We start from the raw sequence: 13,990 nt of genomic DNA, 5'->3' as shown, positions 1-13,990 counted from the left end.
GTCCTACTACGATCCCTACATACATATAAAGTGCTGGAAGCAGAGGGGGTCCTGCAGGACTTCTAGGATGTTTCCTTAAGGAGAGGGCACACACTTTTTCATGTCTTCCTCCTTCCTGCAATATATTGGTCCACAAAACGGAAAGCCAAACTCTTGGAATGGAGTGGCCGACCAGAGACACTGAAGGTACCTGGAATCCTGACAAGCTGTGAGCCGCCACATTGGCCCTGCACTGCCTACCTCAAAGTTAGTGTTCTTGAGAGAGACACAGATAACTATCACATTTCAGCCACTGTTGTTTTTAATATCACATTAAAATGAATCCTAAATAATATACCAGTATCCCCAAACAACTGATATGGAGGGAATTTGGCATCTTATACTGCAAGATATATACTTGAGTTCATATTAGAACCCTATGTCACCACCGACAAGTGACATCAAATATCTATGACACAAAAGTGTAGAAGTATTATATTAAAGTATTAAATAGAGTTTAAATGAGAGAATATGTTCATTGTGGCTCCATAATTCAAAAAGTATACTACCTAAAAATGAGCATTTCAGGTTGGTTGGTCCATCCATTCATCCATCCATCCATCCATCCATCCATCCATCCATCCAGGCTGTGATAGAGTAGAAAAAAACAGGCTTTGGAATCAGGAAAGCCTGAGGTTCAAATCCCAGCTCCCGCGTTGCTCACATATTCCCTTTCGTTTACTTGCCATCTCTTAGCCGTACTGACCACAGCTATAAAACGATGTAACTCTCACTGCCTCCCAAGGCTATTGTGAGGAATAAATGAAATCACACATATAAAGCATCCAGCACAGGACACAACACATTATAAAACGGCTCAATAAAATGTTTTCTTTTTCCTTAAAATATGCGCCTGAACTGAACATTATATGAAAAACGCTTCATGTTGTGCCTGGCACACAACAAGTGCTTAAGAAATGGAAACAGTATAAGACAAACTTTACTGCTACCAGTAGTAATATTAATACTAAGAGGAGTAGCAGCAGTTAGAATAATGTAGTAATAGTGGTAGTGAAATAATCAAAATCTAAACCAAGAGAGTGGAGTCCGGGGAAGTTTCCAAATGTGCGGGGCTAACGCCTACATAGTCACGACTTCACTGCTCAGCATTGGGTAGGAGAGTGTTTCTGGGAGACGCGTGGAATTTCTCTCCTGTCAGTGCCTCCCGAATGATTCCAGTAACCAAGACGACTATTTGCTTAGCTCTCCAATGTCACCTAAAAGAACCTTTCTCTAAACCCAGGTGTTTAAATTGTCCAGTGATTTTTTCTCCTCTTTTAAAAATAAATTTTTAAATTGATTTCAGAGAGAGAGAAAGGAAGAGAGAAAAAACATCAATTTGTTGTTCCACTTATTCATGCATTCCTTGGTTGATTCTTGTATGTGCCCAGTGGAGGATTGAACCCACAATCTTGGCATGTCAGGAGGATGCTCTAACCAACTGAGCTACCCGGCCAGGGCCTAAAATGAATTTAAAAATATATTTTTAAAATTGATTTCAGAGAGGAAGGGAGAGGGGAGATAAAGATAGAAACATCAATCATGAGAAAGAATCATTGATTGGCTGCCTCCTGCACGCCCCACTGGGGATTGAGCCCGCAACCTGGGCATATGATCTGACAAGGAATTGAACCGTGACCTGGTTCATGGGTCGATGCTCAACCACTGAGCCACACCAGCGGGGCTAAAAGTGAATTTTTTAAAAAGAAGTTAAGGGAGGACCCAAATTAACAAAATCAGAAATGAAAGAGGTGAAATAACAACCGACCCCACAGAAATACAAAGGATTGTAAAAAAAAAAAAAAATACTATGAACAACTCTACTCCAACAAACTAGACAACCTAGTGGAAATGGACATATTCCTAGAAAATATTACCTTCCAAATGCAATCAGGAAGAATCTAAAAATCTCAATAGGCCGATAACTATGGAGGAAATTGAAGCAGTAATCAAAAAGCTTCCAGCAAACAAAAGCCTGGAGCCAGACAGCTTCACATGGGAGTTTTACCAAACATTCAAAGAACTAAAACCTATCCTCCTTAGATTATTCCAAAAAATTCAAGAGGAAGGAACACTTTCAAGCTCATTCTATGAAGTCAACATTACCCTAATCCCCAAACCAGATAAAGACAACACAAAGAAAGAGAATTACAAGCCAATATCCCTCATGAACATAGATGCCAAAATCCTCAACAAAATTCTAGCAAATCGGATCCAGCATTACATCAGAAAGCTCATACAGCATGACCAAGTAGGATTTATCCCAGGGATGCAAGAATGGTACAATATCCACAAATCAATAAATGTGATACACCACATAAACAAACTGAGAGGTAAAAATCACATAGTAATATCAATTGATGCAGAAAAAGCATTTGACAAAATCCATTACCCTTTCTTAATAAAAACCCTCAGCAAAGTGGGAATAGAGGGATAATACCTCAACATAATAAAAGCCTTATATGACAAATCTACAGCCAACATCACACTCAATGGGCAAAAACTAAAACCATTTCACCTAAGAACAGGAACAAGACAGGGATGCCCACTTCCACTCCTGTTCGACATATGTAGTACTGGAAGTGCTAGCCATAGCGATTAGACAAGAAGAAGAAATAAAAGGCATCCAAATTGGAAAAGAAGAAGTAAAACTGTCCTTATTTGCAGATTACATGATACAGTACATAGAAAACCCTAAAGACTCCATCAAAAAATTATTGGACTTAGTAAATTAATTCGGCAATGTAGCAGGATACAAAATTAACACCCAGAAATTGATAGCACATTTATACACCAATAGTGAACTTACAGAAAGAGAGATTTAAAAAGAAACCCCTTTTACCATTGCAACAAAAAATTAAGATACCTAGGAATAAATAACTAAGGCAGTAAAAGACCTGTACTCGCAAAACTACAAAAGGTTAAAAAAAGACATAGAGGAAGACATAAACAAATGGAAGAACATACCGTGTTCATGGACTGGTAGAATCAACATCATTAAAATGTCCATACTACCCAAAGCAATCTATAGATTCAATGCAATCCCCATTAAAATACCAATGACATATTTCACAGACCTAGAATGAACACTCCAAAAATTCATATGGATTAAAAAAAGACCCCAAATAGCTGCAGCAATCCTGAGAAAGAAGAACAAAGTAGGAGGGATCTCGATACCAGATATCAAGCTACATTATGAAGACACTGTCCTCAAGACTGCCTGGTACTGGTACAAGAACAGTCATATAGACCAATGAAATAGAATAGAAAACCCAGAAATCAACCCAAATCACTATGCTCAATTAATATTTGACAAAGGAGGCAAGAGCATACAATGGAGTCAAGACAATCTCTTCAATAAATGGTGTTGGGAAAATTGAACAGATACATGCAAAAAGAATGAAACTAGATCACCAACTTACACCACACACAAAAATAAACTCAAAATGGATAAAAGACTGAAATGTAAGATGAGACACCATAAAAATCTTAGAGGAATCCACAGGCAGCAAAATCTCAGACATATGCCGAAGCAATATTTTCGCCGATACAGCTCCTAGGGCAATGGGAACTAAAGAGAAATAAACAAATGGGACTACATCAAAATAAAAAGCTTCTGCACAGCAAAAGAAACCATCAACAAAACAATAAGAAAGCCCACTGCATGGGAGAATATATATATTTGCCAATGTTATCACCGATAAAGGTTTAATCTCCAACATTTACAGGGAACAAAAGGAAGATAAACCACCCAATCAAAAAATGGGCAATGGAACTAAATAGATACTTTTCGAAAGAGGATATACAGAAGGACAAGAGACATATGAAAACATGCTTAAAGTTACTAATCATCCGAGATATGCAAATCAAAACGGCAATGCGATACCATCTCACACCTGTCAGAATGGCTATCATCAACAAATCAATAAACGATAAGTGCTGGCAAGGATGCGGAGAAAAAGGAACCCTCGTGCACTTCTGGTGGGAATGCAGACTGGTGCAGCCACTGTGGAGAACAGTATGGAGTTTCCTCAAAAAAATAAAAATGGAACTCCCATTTGACCCAGTGATCCCACTTCTAGGAATATATCCCAAGAAATTAGAAACACCAATCAGAAAGGATATATGCACCCCTATGTTCATAGAAGCACAATTAACAACAGCTAAGATTTGGAAACAGCCTAAATGCCCATCAGCAGATGATAGGATTAGAAAACTGTGGTACGTCTACACAATGGAATACTATGCTGCTGTAAAAAAGAAGGAACTCCTACCATTCGCAACAGCATGGATGGACCTGGAGAGCATTATGCTAAGGGAAATAAGTCAGTTAGAGAAAGATAAATATCACATGATCTCACTCATTTGTGGTGTATAATGAAAAACATAAACTGATGAACAAAAACCGATCCAAAGACAGAGAAGCATCGATCAGACTGTCAAACCTCAGAGGGAAGGCAGGGAAAGGTGGGGGGGAAGGGGGAGAGATCAACCAAAGGACTTGTATGCATGCATATAAGCCTAACCAATGGACACAGACACTAGGGGGTGAGGGCATGAGCTGGGGGAGGGGGGCGGGAGGCAGTGGGGGGATAAGGACACATATGTAATACCTTAATCAATAAAGAATAAAAAAATAATAAAAAAAGAAGTTAAGGAATGGGAAGAAGTCACACCCTAAATTTGCTGTCCTGTAAAAATCTTTGTACCATGTGTGAGGCTGCAGGATGCCCTGTCCAGTACATGGAGCGGTCAGCAGGATGTTCAGCATGACACACGTGCACTCAAAGAAGCAAGCAAGCCAGGGAGGGCCTTGCAGAAAAACACACAGGAAAACCTCCAGTCACTGGGCCTGCAGCCTGTTGTAGAGCTAAATAGAACCCTGATCAGACGTCTGGGCCTCCTGATGGTGGGGAACAAGGCAAACAGTATTTCTAAGATGTGCTCAAAGCCCAACACATGGCTAGCTTGTCAATACTTGGACTCTATGCTGCCATTATGACTGATGATTGTGAGGATAATGACAACGAGCTAGCGACATGGAGGCCGTTCACTCCTTATTGCTGAGTAGGCAAGAGAATAAAAAAGCATACACTGACACAGTCAGAGCATGGTTACCTGGGGGAGGGTGACAGGAAAAGGACATGCAGAACCTCTGGGGAACTGGGAATGTTCTGGGTCTGGATCTAGGTGGTGGTTACATGGACGCACACACGTGTGAAAAAGCATTGAGCTTTCACTGTGTGCATTCACTGTATGTATGTGAGCCTCCATACAAATAAAAACATAAAATAGCTTATGATATAAACTCAGTTTTAGAAATAAAGCCATGAGAAAATATCTGAAAGATTATGCACAAAAATATTAACAGCAGTCAGCTCTGAGTACTGAAATAATTTTTCCCTTTTCAATGTATCTATAGCAGTGATGACGAACCTATGACATGCGTGTCAGAGGTGACACGTGAACTCATTTTTTTGATTGATTTTTCTTTGTTAAGTGGCATTTAAATATATAAAAGAAATATCAAAAATATAAATCTTTGTTTTATTATGGTTGCAAATATCAAAAAATTTCTATATGTGACACGGCACCAGAGTTAAGTTAGGGTTTTTCAAAATGCTGACACGCTGAGCTCAAAAGGTTCGCCATCACTGATCTATAGTTTCTAAATTTAGGGGGTGCAGTGAATTCATATTACTTGAATATTTCAAGTTAAATCCACTATGACCCAAGGCTTTATCATCTCCAGGTACTACCTCTGGCTACTCACTTTTCTTCCCCAACCACAGATTCAGTCCATCACAGGCAGGGCCCCCACAGCTACCTAAGGAACCCCTGTGCTGGGGGTGAAGCAGGAGGGAGTGGGGCAGTGGGTGAATCCTTGGCACTGTTAGACTCTCTCACAATGGAACTGGGTCACACCGTCTGCCTACAAAGGCAGAAGTGGTGTCCTGATTGTCCTTCAAGATATGGTCTCATCCACAGGTCTCCCGACACCACTTTCGCTCAACTTCCAGCCCATATAGATGTCTGGGCAGAAATCTGAAACTGGACCCCAAGTCTCTATTTCAGCTCAAGGTCTTGGGTTTAGAGCGGGGCCGACTGATGTGAGTGGCAGGGGGTCTGCACCCAAGGCTCCGGGCGGGAAACACACCTATCTCACTTGAAATTAAAAGGTTGAGCTCCATACACTCGCTTCTTGCCCAGTGACCATAAAGGAGGGCTTGACTTTCCATGTATTTGCCTACTAAATGAGGACCCTCCCCCTGCTCGTCCTAACTGGCAAGGAGGTCATGGGGATTAGATTAGGAATGCAGAGGAAGGTGGCAATATCTTGCTGCACTTTGCACTCCAACTTTTAGCAAAGTGCCTGGGACATAGTCTTCAATATCAGGAGAGGAAAGTCAAAGGTAAGGAGCTGTCTTTTTTATTTCTCATGAAGAGACAATGAGCATAGGAATCGAAGAAATTACACAATTTCTTTGCACAAGAGTCAACGTTGGGTGGTAGATGACTTTGGAGCAAGGTTAAATTGTAGTTCAGAGCAGAGTTCAGGGCTGGCATGTGCCAGACCCACATGATACAGGTCAGAGCCCATCAAAAAAAGCAGCTCTTTACAACCAAACGATTTCCCACCCGAAGCTTCTGCCTGACTCTTTCCAAGCAATATATCTGATGCCATGAAACTCCAGTTTGGAAGAAAAGAAGGAAAAGAAGGGAGGATGAATGTCTTCTAGTAAATTCATAAATCCCTTAGAACGTATTAAAAGGAGATCTGACTTAGTACCTTTAAAATATCTCAGTCTTTTGAAACTCAGAAGGTCTGTGAGATCAAATGGATGTAAAAAGACTTTGGAGGGAGAAACAGAGGAGAATGGTGTTCTGACCAAAATAAATAGATATCATTGTTTTCAACTCAAGTGTTAACTGAGAACTCAATTCACTACACACAGGACTGTGCGCTGGGCACAGTGGGCGATTCACAGATGAATCAGCCCTTTCCTGCTTGGAGTAACTCTCAGCTGGAGGCGAGGCAGAACATAAATGATTTCAGCATAAGGCGGCCAGGGAGACACCGGTCACAGAGGCGTGCTTAGATGCTATGGGATCACAGAAGGGAAGGGAGCTTTCAGTTGGGGGGCGAGGTGATCGTGACTAAGCCTTGCAGAAGTGAGGAGGGGCAAGAGAACAAGCATTTCAGACAGAGGGCACAACCTGAGCCAAGGCCAAGTACGTGGAAACCCAAAGTGGTTCCGTTTGCCAGGAGCACGGGACATGTGAAAAGGAAAAATACAAAACAAGGTTGGAATGTTTGGTTTAGATGAAAGTAAGAAAGGCCTTCGATGACAACAGAGTCTGAACCAAAGTGAGAGCCAAAAGGAACGATGGAGGTCTTTGAACAAGGAAGGATCCGGCCCGGAGTTTTATGGGCAGGCTGGGGAGGGAGAAGGAGATGCAGGAGGCAGGAAGCTGGTGGGCACCTGCAAGAACCCAGGGGGAGAGGGATAACTGTTAGCTGTGTCTTTTCCTGAGCATTGCCATCAGCTTAAGAGGAGGCTTGTCCAAGACTCCAACAAACAAGGGAAGTGAAGTAGTCAGCAGATGGCTAACAACCGGAGAGGGATGCAAATGGAAGGGCAGATCCATCGGGGCAGAAGATTGAACTGGGGGGCAGCAAGAGGGTGTGATAGAAGGTGAATAAGGGGAGAGCAGAAAAGGCCATGGAGATTGAAGTGCTCAGGAATTGATTGAGTAGTTACAACCATGCTGAAAGGTCTGGCAACGCCGGAGACTATCCGGAAAGAAGAGAGTGACCCTGACAGAACTCACCAGGCTAGAGAAAATTAAAAAGCAAATTGGACCTGGCTAGGAGAAGGGAGTCCCATGCCTGCCACCTCCAATATTGCCTTGGTCATGGGTCTGCAGATGGCAGAGCCAGCAGATCCGTCAATCTGTGCCCCATCAATATGAATTTTCAATGGCATCATCTTCACAGCCGGCAGCTGACACATCACCTCTCTTTGCAGAAGTATCTTTGAAGGCCTGGAAGGGTTTTCTTAAAGCCCAGGCAAGTATAGGACCACCACCTCGGCTATAGCGGGTTGGTGACTTTAAACCCTATTTTCACATCACCACATTGTATCCTCATCTTAAATGAGAGACACAAGGCAGATATTGTTATCCTCACCATGTAAAGTCCAGAGAAACTGAGGCCTGGAGAAGTCAGGATATTTGCCCATGACCATGTACAGCTTGGTACAGCTTGATGACATGTGACCCATGAAAGCCTGAGCCAGGATCCTTCCGCTCTCTCTAAAATCAGAGAGAGAGAGACATAGAGAGAGAGAGAACATCAATGTATGAGAGAAACACCAGTTGTCTCCTGTATGAGCCTGCACCAGGATCAAACCTGAAAACCTGGTATGTGCCATGAACCAGAATCCAAACGATAACCCTTCAGTGCACGGAATGGTGCTCTAAACAACTAAGCCACACAGACTAGGGCTGAAGCTCATCATTCTAGAATTCCCATTTCCTACCCAATACAGATGGTCATAGTCCGGTCTCTGAGGAGCTCAGTAACTTGTGCTGGAGCTAAGATGCACACACAGGGAAGGTGCTTTCCTTTCTTAGGGAGCATGTAAGTGCTGTGCGAGCAGTTTGGAACCTTGCCTGTAGAGTGGAACAGGATGAAGAGCTCACTTCAACCTTGGGAGACTTTATGAGGGGCGTGGGCTTCTAGTCCACCTCAGGGAAGAAGTGGAAGGCCAGCCTGCATGAGGCCAGGGCGTGAAAATAAGACGGAAGCCAGAAAGCTTGACAGATCAGTTTGGCTGGAGCAGCTCATTTATGAGTGGAGCAGCGAGACATAGGCCAGGAAGGTCAATGCCAGTTTGAGGAGGGCTTTGAATGCTAGTAATGAGGAGCCATGGAAGGCTTCTGAACAAGAGAACCTGGTGAAAGCATTTGTTTTTTTTCTTAAGGTGACCCTATAGGTTAGTTGCGTAGAGGGCAGACTGGCTTGAAGAAGACCTGGTACCCTGAACATAATTAGGATGTGTGGTGGTTCAAAACCTGATTTTCTGAAGGTCAGTCCCATAGGACGCTTAACCATTGCTCACGGCTATTTGCCAATTCTTCATCAGATCAAACACTGCTGCTTCTAGCCACTATATAATAACACAGTAGCTTTTTAAACTTTTAATAATCTAGTTAATATTCTATCAAGCATCACTGTTTCAACAAGTACTCTTTTTCAGTGTCTTTTAATTCAATATCTGAGTATTGCAATTATTTTCCTCAGATGTTTTGTTTTCTCTTAATTTTGTATTTCTTAAATTATAATGATTACACTTTGTTCTGAACATATTAAAATAAATATTTCAAAATAATTTAAAAAAAAGATGTGTGTTACAACAAAATATCATAACATAATGAAAACAGAGTAGAATAGGAGAGGTGAAATGAAAACGGGAAGATTTCAAAATAAAAAATTAACCAAAGGTTTGTGCTCCTTAGGGACTGTCCCCTACCACTGGTGCCATGTTACCTGATGGGTGAGAGATGCAGATTCTCCACTAAGCAAAGTCCTCCGCTGTGAGGTACCCAAGGCCCCAGTGTGGTCTTATTGGTGGAAAACCAGGCAGTGAGAAAGACATGTCATTCGCTCTGGTCATTTTCATTCAAGGGCTAGCCAAAGTCGTCTTCTAATCTTCGGCCAATTATTTTACTCAATGCGAGAGACAGTAAATTAATTTTTAACATAATAAGAGTGTAAGTTGTCAATTTTAGAAGCACACGTGCGAATTCCTCTGCATGGGAGAGAACATGAATTCCATCAGATAAAAATAGCCGTTGTGCTCACTTTCCCCTACATGCTAATTTTAATAAACTTACTCTGAAATCATCTGCCTCTGTGAGGAGAGCTGCTCATCAAAAATGCATCCAGTAAGCACTAAGCTTGCTCATCGGAGTTCTCGCGCTCCCAGGAGACTGAACAATACAGAGTTCTAAATGGAACTCCTCCTCCTCTCAGCAGACTCCGTCTTCTGTTGGACCCGGCATCCCCACTCTCTAGCCACCCATCAGGGGTCATCTTGGACTCTCTATCTCATATTCCAATCCAGTTGGCTATGGAAGGGTCATCCTTTAAACTCTTCCTTATCGCCATCCCTTTTTCTCTATTCCCACGGATGCTGTATCCACGTCATTCATTCAAGCATCCAAGCATTCATATAGCCTACATGTATTGAGCACCTACAGAGGGCAAGGTACACTACTAAGTGTTCAGGTCACAAATGAATAACATGTGCTCACCACTTTCAAGGAGTTCTAGATCTTTTGGATCCAGTAGCAAGAGAGGTAAGTCAAAGGTTAGTTCAAAAACCATGTAAGTGGAATGATATAGACGCAAGAGGAATATTTGGGAATGTTGACGGGGACAGAAAAACTAGATTACTGATCTCTCATCTTATCTTTCCCTGATTCCTGGCTAAGTTACCAAATTTCTCTTTATTTGGCAAATGAAGGCTTGCCAATGATAAAGGCTCAGTCAGTGGTTACTGAGTTCAGTGGAAACAAATCTTTCCCAAGTATTCTCATCAACTTGTATTCCACTCTGCTACCAGTGCCTCTCTGCTACCAGCATCCAGTGTTTCTCTGCTACCAGCTACCCTCCTGTCTTGCTTTGGAAGTCTTTCACCATCTGGTCCATCCTGGCTAGCCAACCTTACTATCTTCTATACCTCAACCCACTGGGTTTCTGCCTTTATCTGGAGCATTTCCCCAGAGGTCAACCACCAGCCCAGTGTCACGCCTGTTTCCTGTCATGACTGCCCCATACCCTCTTCAACCCAAAGGGAAGGACACAGTTCAAGCTCCACTTCTTCTAAGAAGCTTTCTCCTATTTCATAAAGCCTCACCAAATGCAAGAGATACATGTGTCTAAGAGATATTATTCACTATTGTACACCATTCTTTTTCATTTAATAACATAATTAATAAAAGTAATGCTTTGAAATATTAACTGATACTCTATCTATCAATCCATCTTGCCTCTACTTCCTGTAACCCCATGCTATTTCTCCCCACATACTCCTGTCCCTTTTTAGAAGTTCAAGGAAAGGGAGAGGCATGACTCCCTTTTTAGGAGCCAGACATTCTGCCTTTGTGTTCCAAAGAGGGGAGTGCCCAGCAGAACACAGGTAACAAAGTGACTGGCTTTTCGGTTTTGAGAGCCTGGTCCTGAAGACATCAGGGCTTACAAGAGTCTCCCCACTAGCTCCCTTCCCCATGATTCCTCCACACACATAAAAGACTAGAAAAGATCTCAAAGTTGGAAAGGGGGCAAAATCAGAGTTGCTAGGAAGGATAAACACTGAGCTTTGCCCAATCAGCGTGGGGTGGGGAGAAGGAAGTGAGGCTGGGGACTGAGGTGAGGGCATGGCTAGTTATGATGGAAACCTGATGAGTTGAGGAATTGGAGAAGTAAAGAGTAAAGTCTCTATAGTGATAGCTGTCTTGAATATCCTTTTCTCCCTTTAAAAGAAAATAGATTTCTCTATGTAAATTAGGGGCATAATTTACATAGAGAAAAATTCACCCTTTTTAGGTATACTGTTCTATAAATTTTCACAAACCTGTACAGTCTTGTAGTCATCCCCACAATCAAGGCAGAGAATATGGCCATCATTCCCCAAAGTTTCTGCATGCTCCACTCACCCCTCTCCCAGGCTCCAGCAAAAATCAATTTGGTTTTTGTCTTTTTTGTTCTACCTTTTCAAGAATTTCATATAAATGGAATCTTACAGTAGGAACATTTGAGTCTCTGGCTTCTTTCAGTTACCAAATGTTTCTAACAATCATCAACTTTCTGTATGGATCAATCGTCTGTTCCACCTTAACACTGAGCAGGATTCTGTTAAAGAATGGAGCACAGTTCATCTGCTCACCCATATTTCCAGTTTTCAGCAATTATAAATAAGACCTCTCTAAGCATTCACATACAAGTTTTTGTCTGAACGTGTATCTTCATTTCTCCTGGGTCAATACCTACAAGTAGGATTGCTGGGTTGTTTGGTTAAGTGTATGTATGACTTGATGAGAAACTGCAAAACTGTTTTCAAAATTGGGTATACCTTTTCTATTCCTCCAGCCTCGTATGAGACTTCCCATGTGCCTCATGCTTGTCAGCACTTGGTTTGTCCATTTGTCATGTTTGTTTTTTTTCATTCCAATAGGTGTGTCTTCAGCATCTTGTGGTTTTCATTTACATTTCCCTAATGGCAGGTGATGCTGAATATCTGTTCATATGCTTATTTGCCAGGCAAATCTCTTGCTGAGTGCACCTTCTGTTAACTCTTCTGCCCATTTTTAAAATTAGGTTGTTTGTTTTTTTTTATTATTGAGTTGTGAGAGTTCTTTATATATTCTGGATATAAGCTACATGTTCTGCACACATTTTCTTCCAGTCTGTGGCTTGTATTTACAGGTCTTTAACAAAATAGAAGTTTTTAATTTTGGTGAAGTCCAATTTATCCTTTTTTTTTTTCTCTTCTTCTCAGGGATTTCTCTGTCCTATATACCCCTTCTTACTTTTTAATCTCCCAAATTTTGAAAGATCACCTCAGGTAATGATAAGAGTAACTGCCCCTAATTTAAGTTAGGCATGTCCAGCTAAAGACTGCCGTCCTTAGGCTCCCTTGCAGCTAGCGATGGCCACGTGGCTATGATTAGACCAATGGGATGTGAGCAGAAGTGATTCATACAGCTCTGAAGACATCCCTAATTAAAGAAAAGCCCTTTGCTCTGAACTCCCCCCTTCTTTCTCTCTCTCCCTGTCCTCTCCCCACTTCCCATGGGCTGGGACAAAACCATGGCAACAACCCAGCTTTAACCACACAGTTGAGGACCAACCCCTAAGATTCAGTGAAGTAACAAGATGGAGAAAACCTTGAGTTCTCAAATAACCCATGAAGCAGGACTACTCTCCCAGCCTGGGCCACCACATTGTGACGTGAAAGGCATCCACATATCTACTTGATTTAAAACAATATAGTGGGGGGTGAGTTGGGGAGGATAGGGATCTTCGGTATAGTGGCCTAGACTTTACCCTAATAAACACACCCTTTTTTCTTAGGAATTACAAAATAACCCCATTATCTCAGGACCCAGCCTGGTGTTGTGTGGTGCATCTATGCAGACAAGGGCACAATAGTTTCCCAAAGTTTTCCTCAGCTCAGGAGTGATTTGGGGGCAACAGACTATGACCTTGCACCCACACTGGGCAAGAGCTTGAAGTCCCCCATGCCCAGAGCAGTGAAGGCACTACACCAACTTGTTCTTCGTTCACCCAAAACCATGTGGGTGTGGTACAGATGAAGGGCCAGAGAGGCCCAAGAGAGGAACAAAGGAGGACACCACAGTGACATCCAGTGACCAGTAACCAGATACAAGACTGAAATGAGGAGAGTGTGGCTCAACAAAAATAGTCCTCCCCTGGCCACTTGGTTGAGCCTTGTCCCATCTTTCCATGCACCGAGAGGTTCGATTCTGGGTCAGGCATGCCTGGGTTTTGGACTTGATCCCCAGTAAGGGATGTGCAGGAGGCAGCCGATCAATGTCTCTTTCTCTCTACCTCTCTCTCTCTCTCTCTCTCTCTCTCTCTCTCTCTCTCTCCCCCTCCCTCCCTCCCTCCCTCTCCCTCTTCCTGCATCTCTCTCTAAAATAAATAAAAACATATTTTTAAAAATAGCTCTCCACCCCATTACCACCGCCAATGGCTGAGCACTACTTGAGCCCCCTAGAACTTAAATACAAGTTCAAGGAAAGAGAGAGGTATGACTCCAATTCAGATTACATTTCCACCACCCTCACAGTGTGAATTTGCAATCAAAATTAAGGTGTTATAGCAAAATAAAGAAGTTTTCATTTTGTGAACACCTGAATT

At 42.2% G+C, this 13,990-nt stretch overlaps 1 protein-coding gene across 7 annotated transcripts in view; it reads right to left on the bottom strand.

Moving 5' to 3' along the window:
• CCDC149 (coiled-coil domain containing 149) overlaps positions 1-13,990 on the bottom strand; it is a 100,383-nt gene that overhangs the window by 81,710 nt on the left and 4,683 nt on the right. Inside the window, exon 1 of one of the 7 annotated variants that reach the window (XM_059674252.1) lies at positions 9,593-9,615. The exons of the other annotated variants lie outside the window; for them this stretch is intronic. The gene's annotated coding sequence lies outside the window, so the exon portion shown is untranslated. Of the gene's footprint in view, positions 1-9,592; positions 9,616-13,990 lie in introns of those variants that run through there. 7 annotated transcript variants of the gene reach the window in all.

Source organism: Myotis daubentonii, chromosome 1 (assembly GCF_963259705.1).
Source record: "Myotis daubentonii chromosome 1, mMyoDau2.1, whole genome shotgun sequence".
NCBI classification, from domain to species: Eukaryota; Metazoa; Chordata; class Mammalia; order Chiroptera; family Vespertilionidae; genus Myotis; species Myotis daubentonii.
This window is presented reverse-complemented; position numbering and strand designations above follow the sequence as displayed.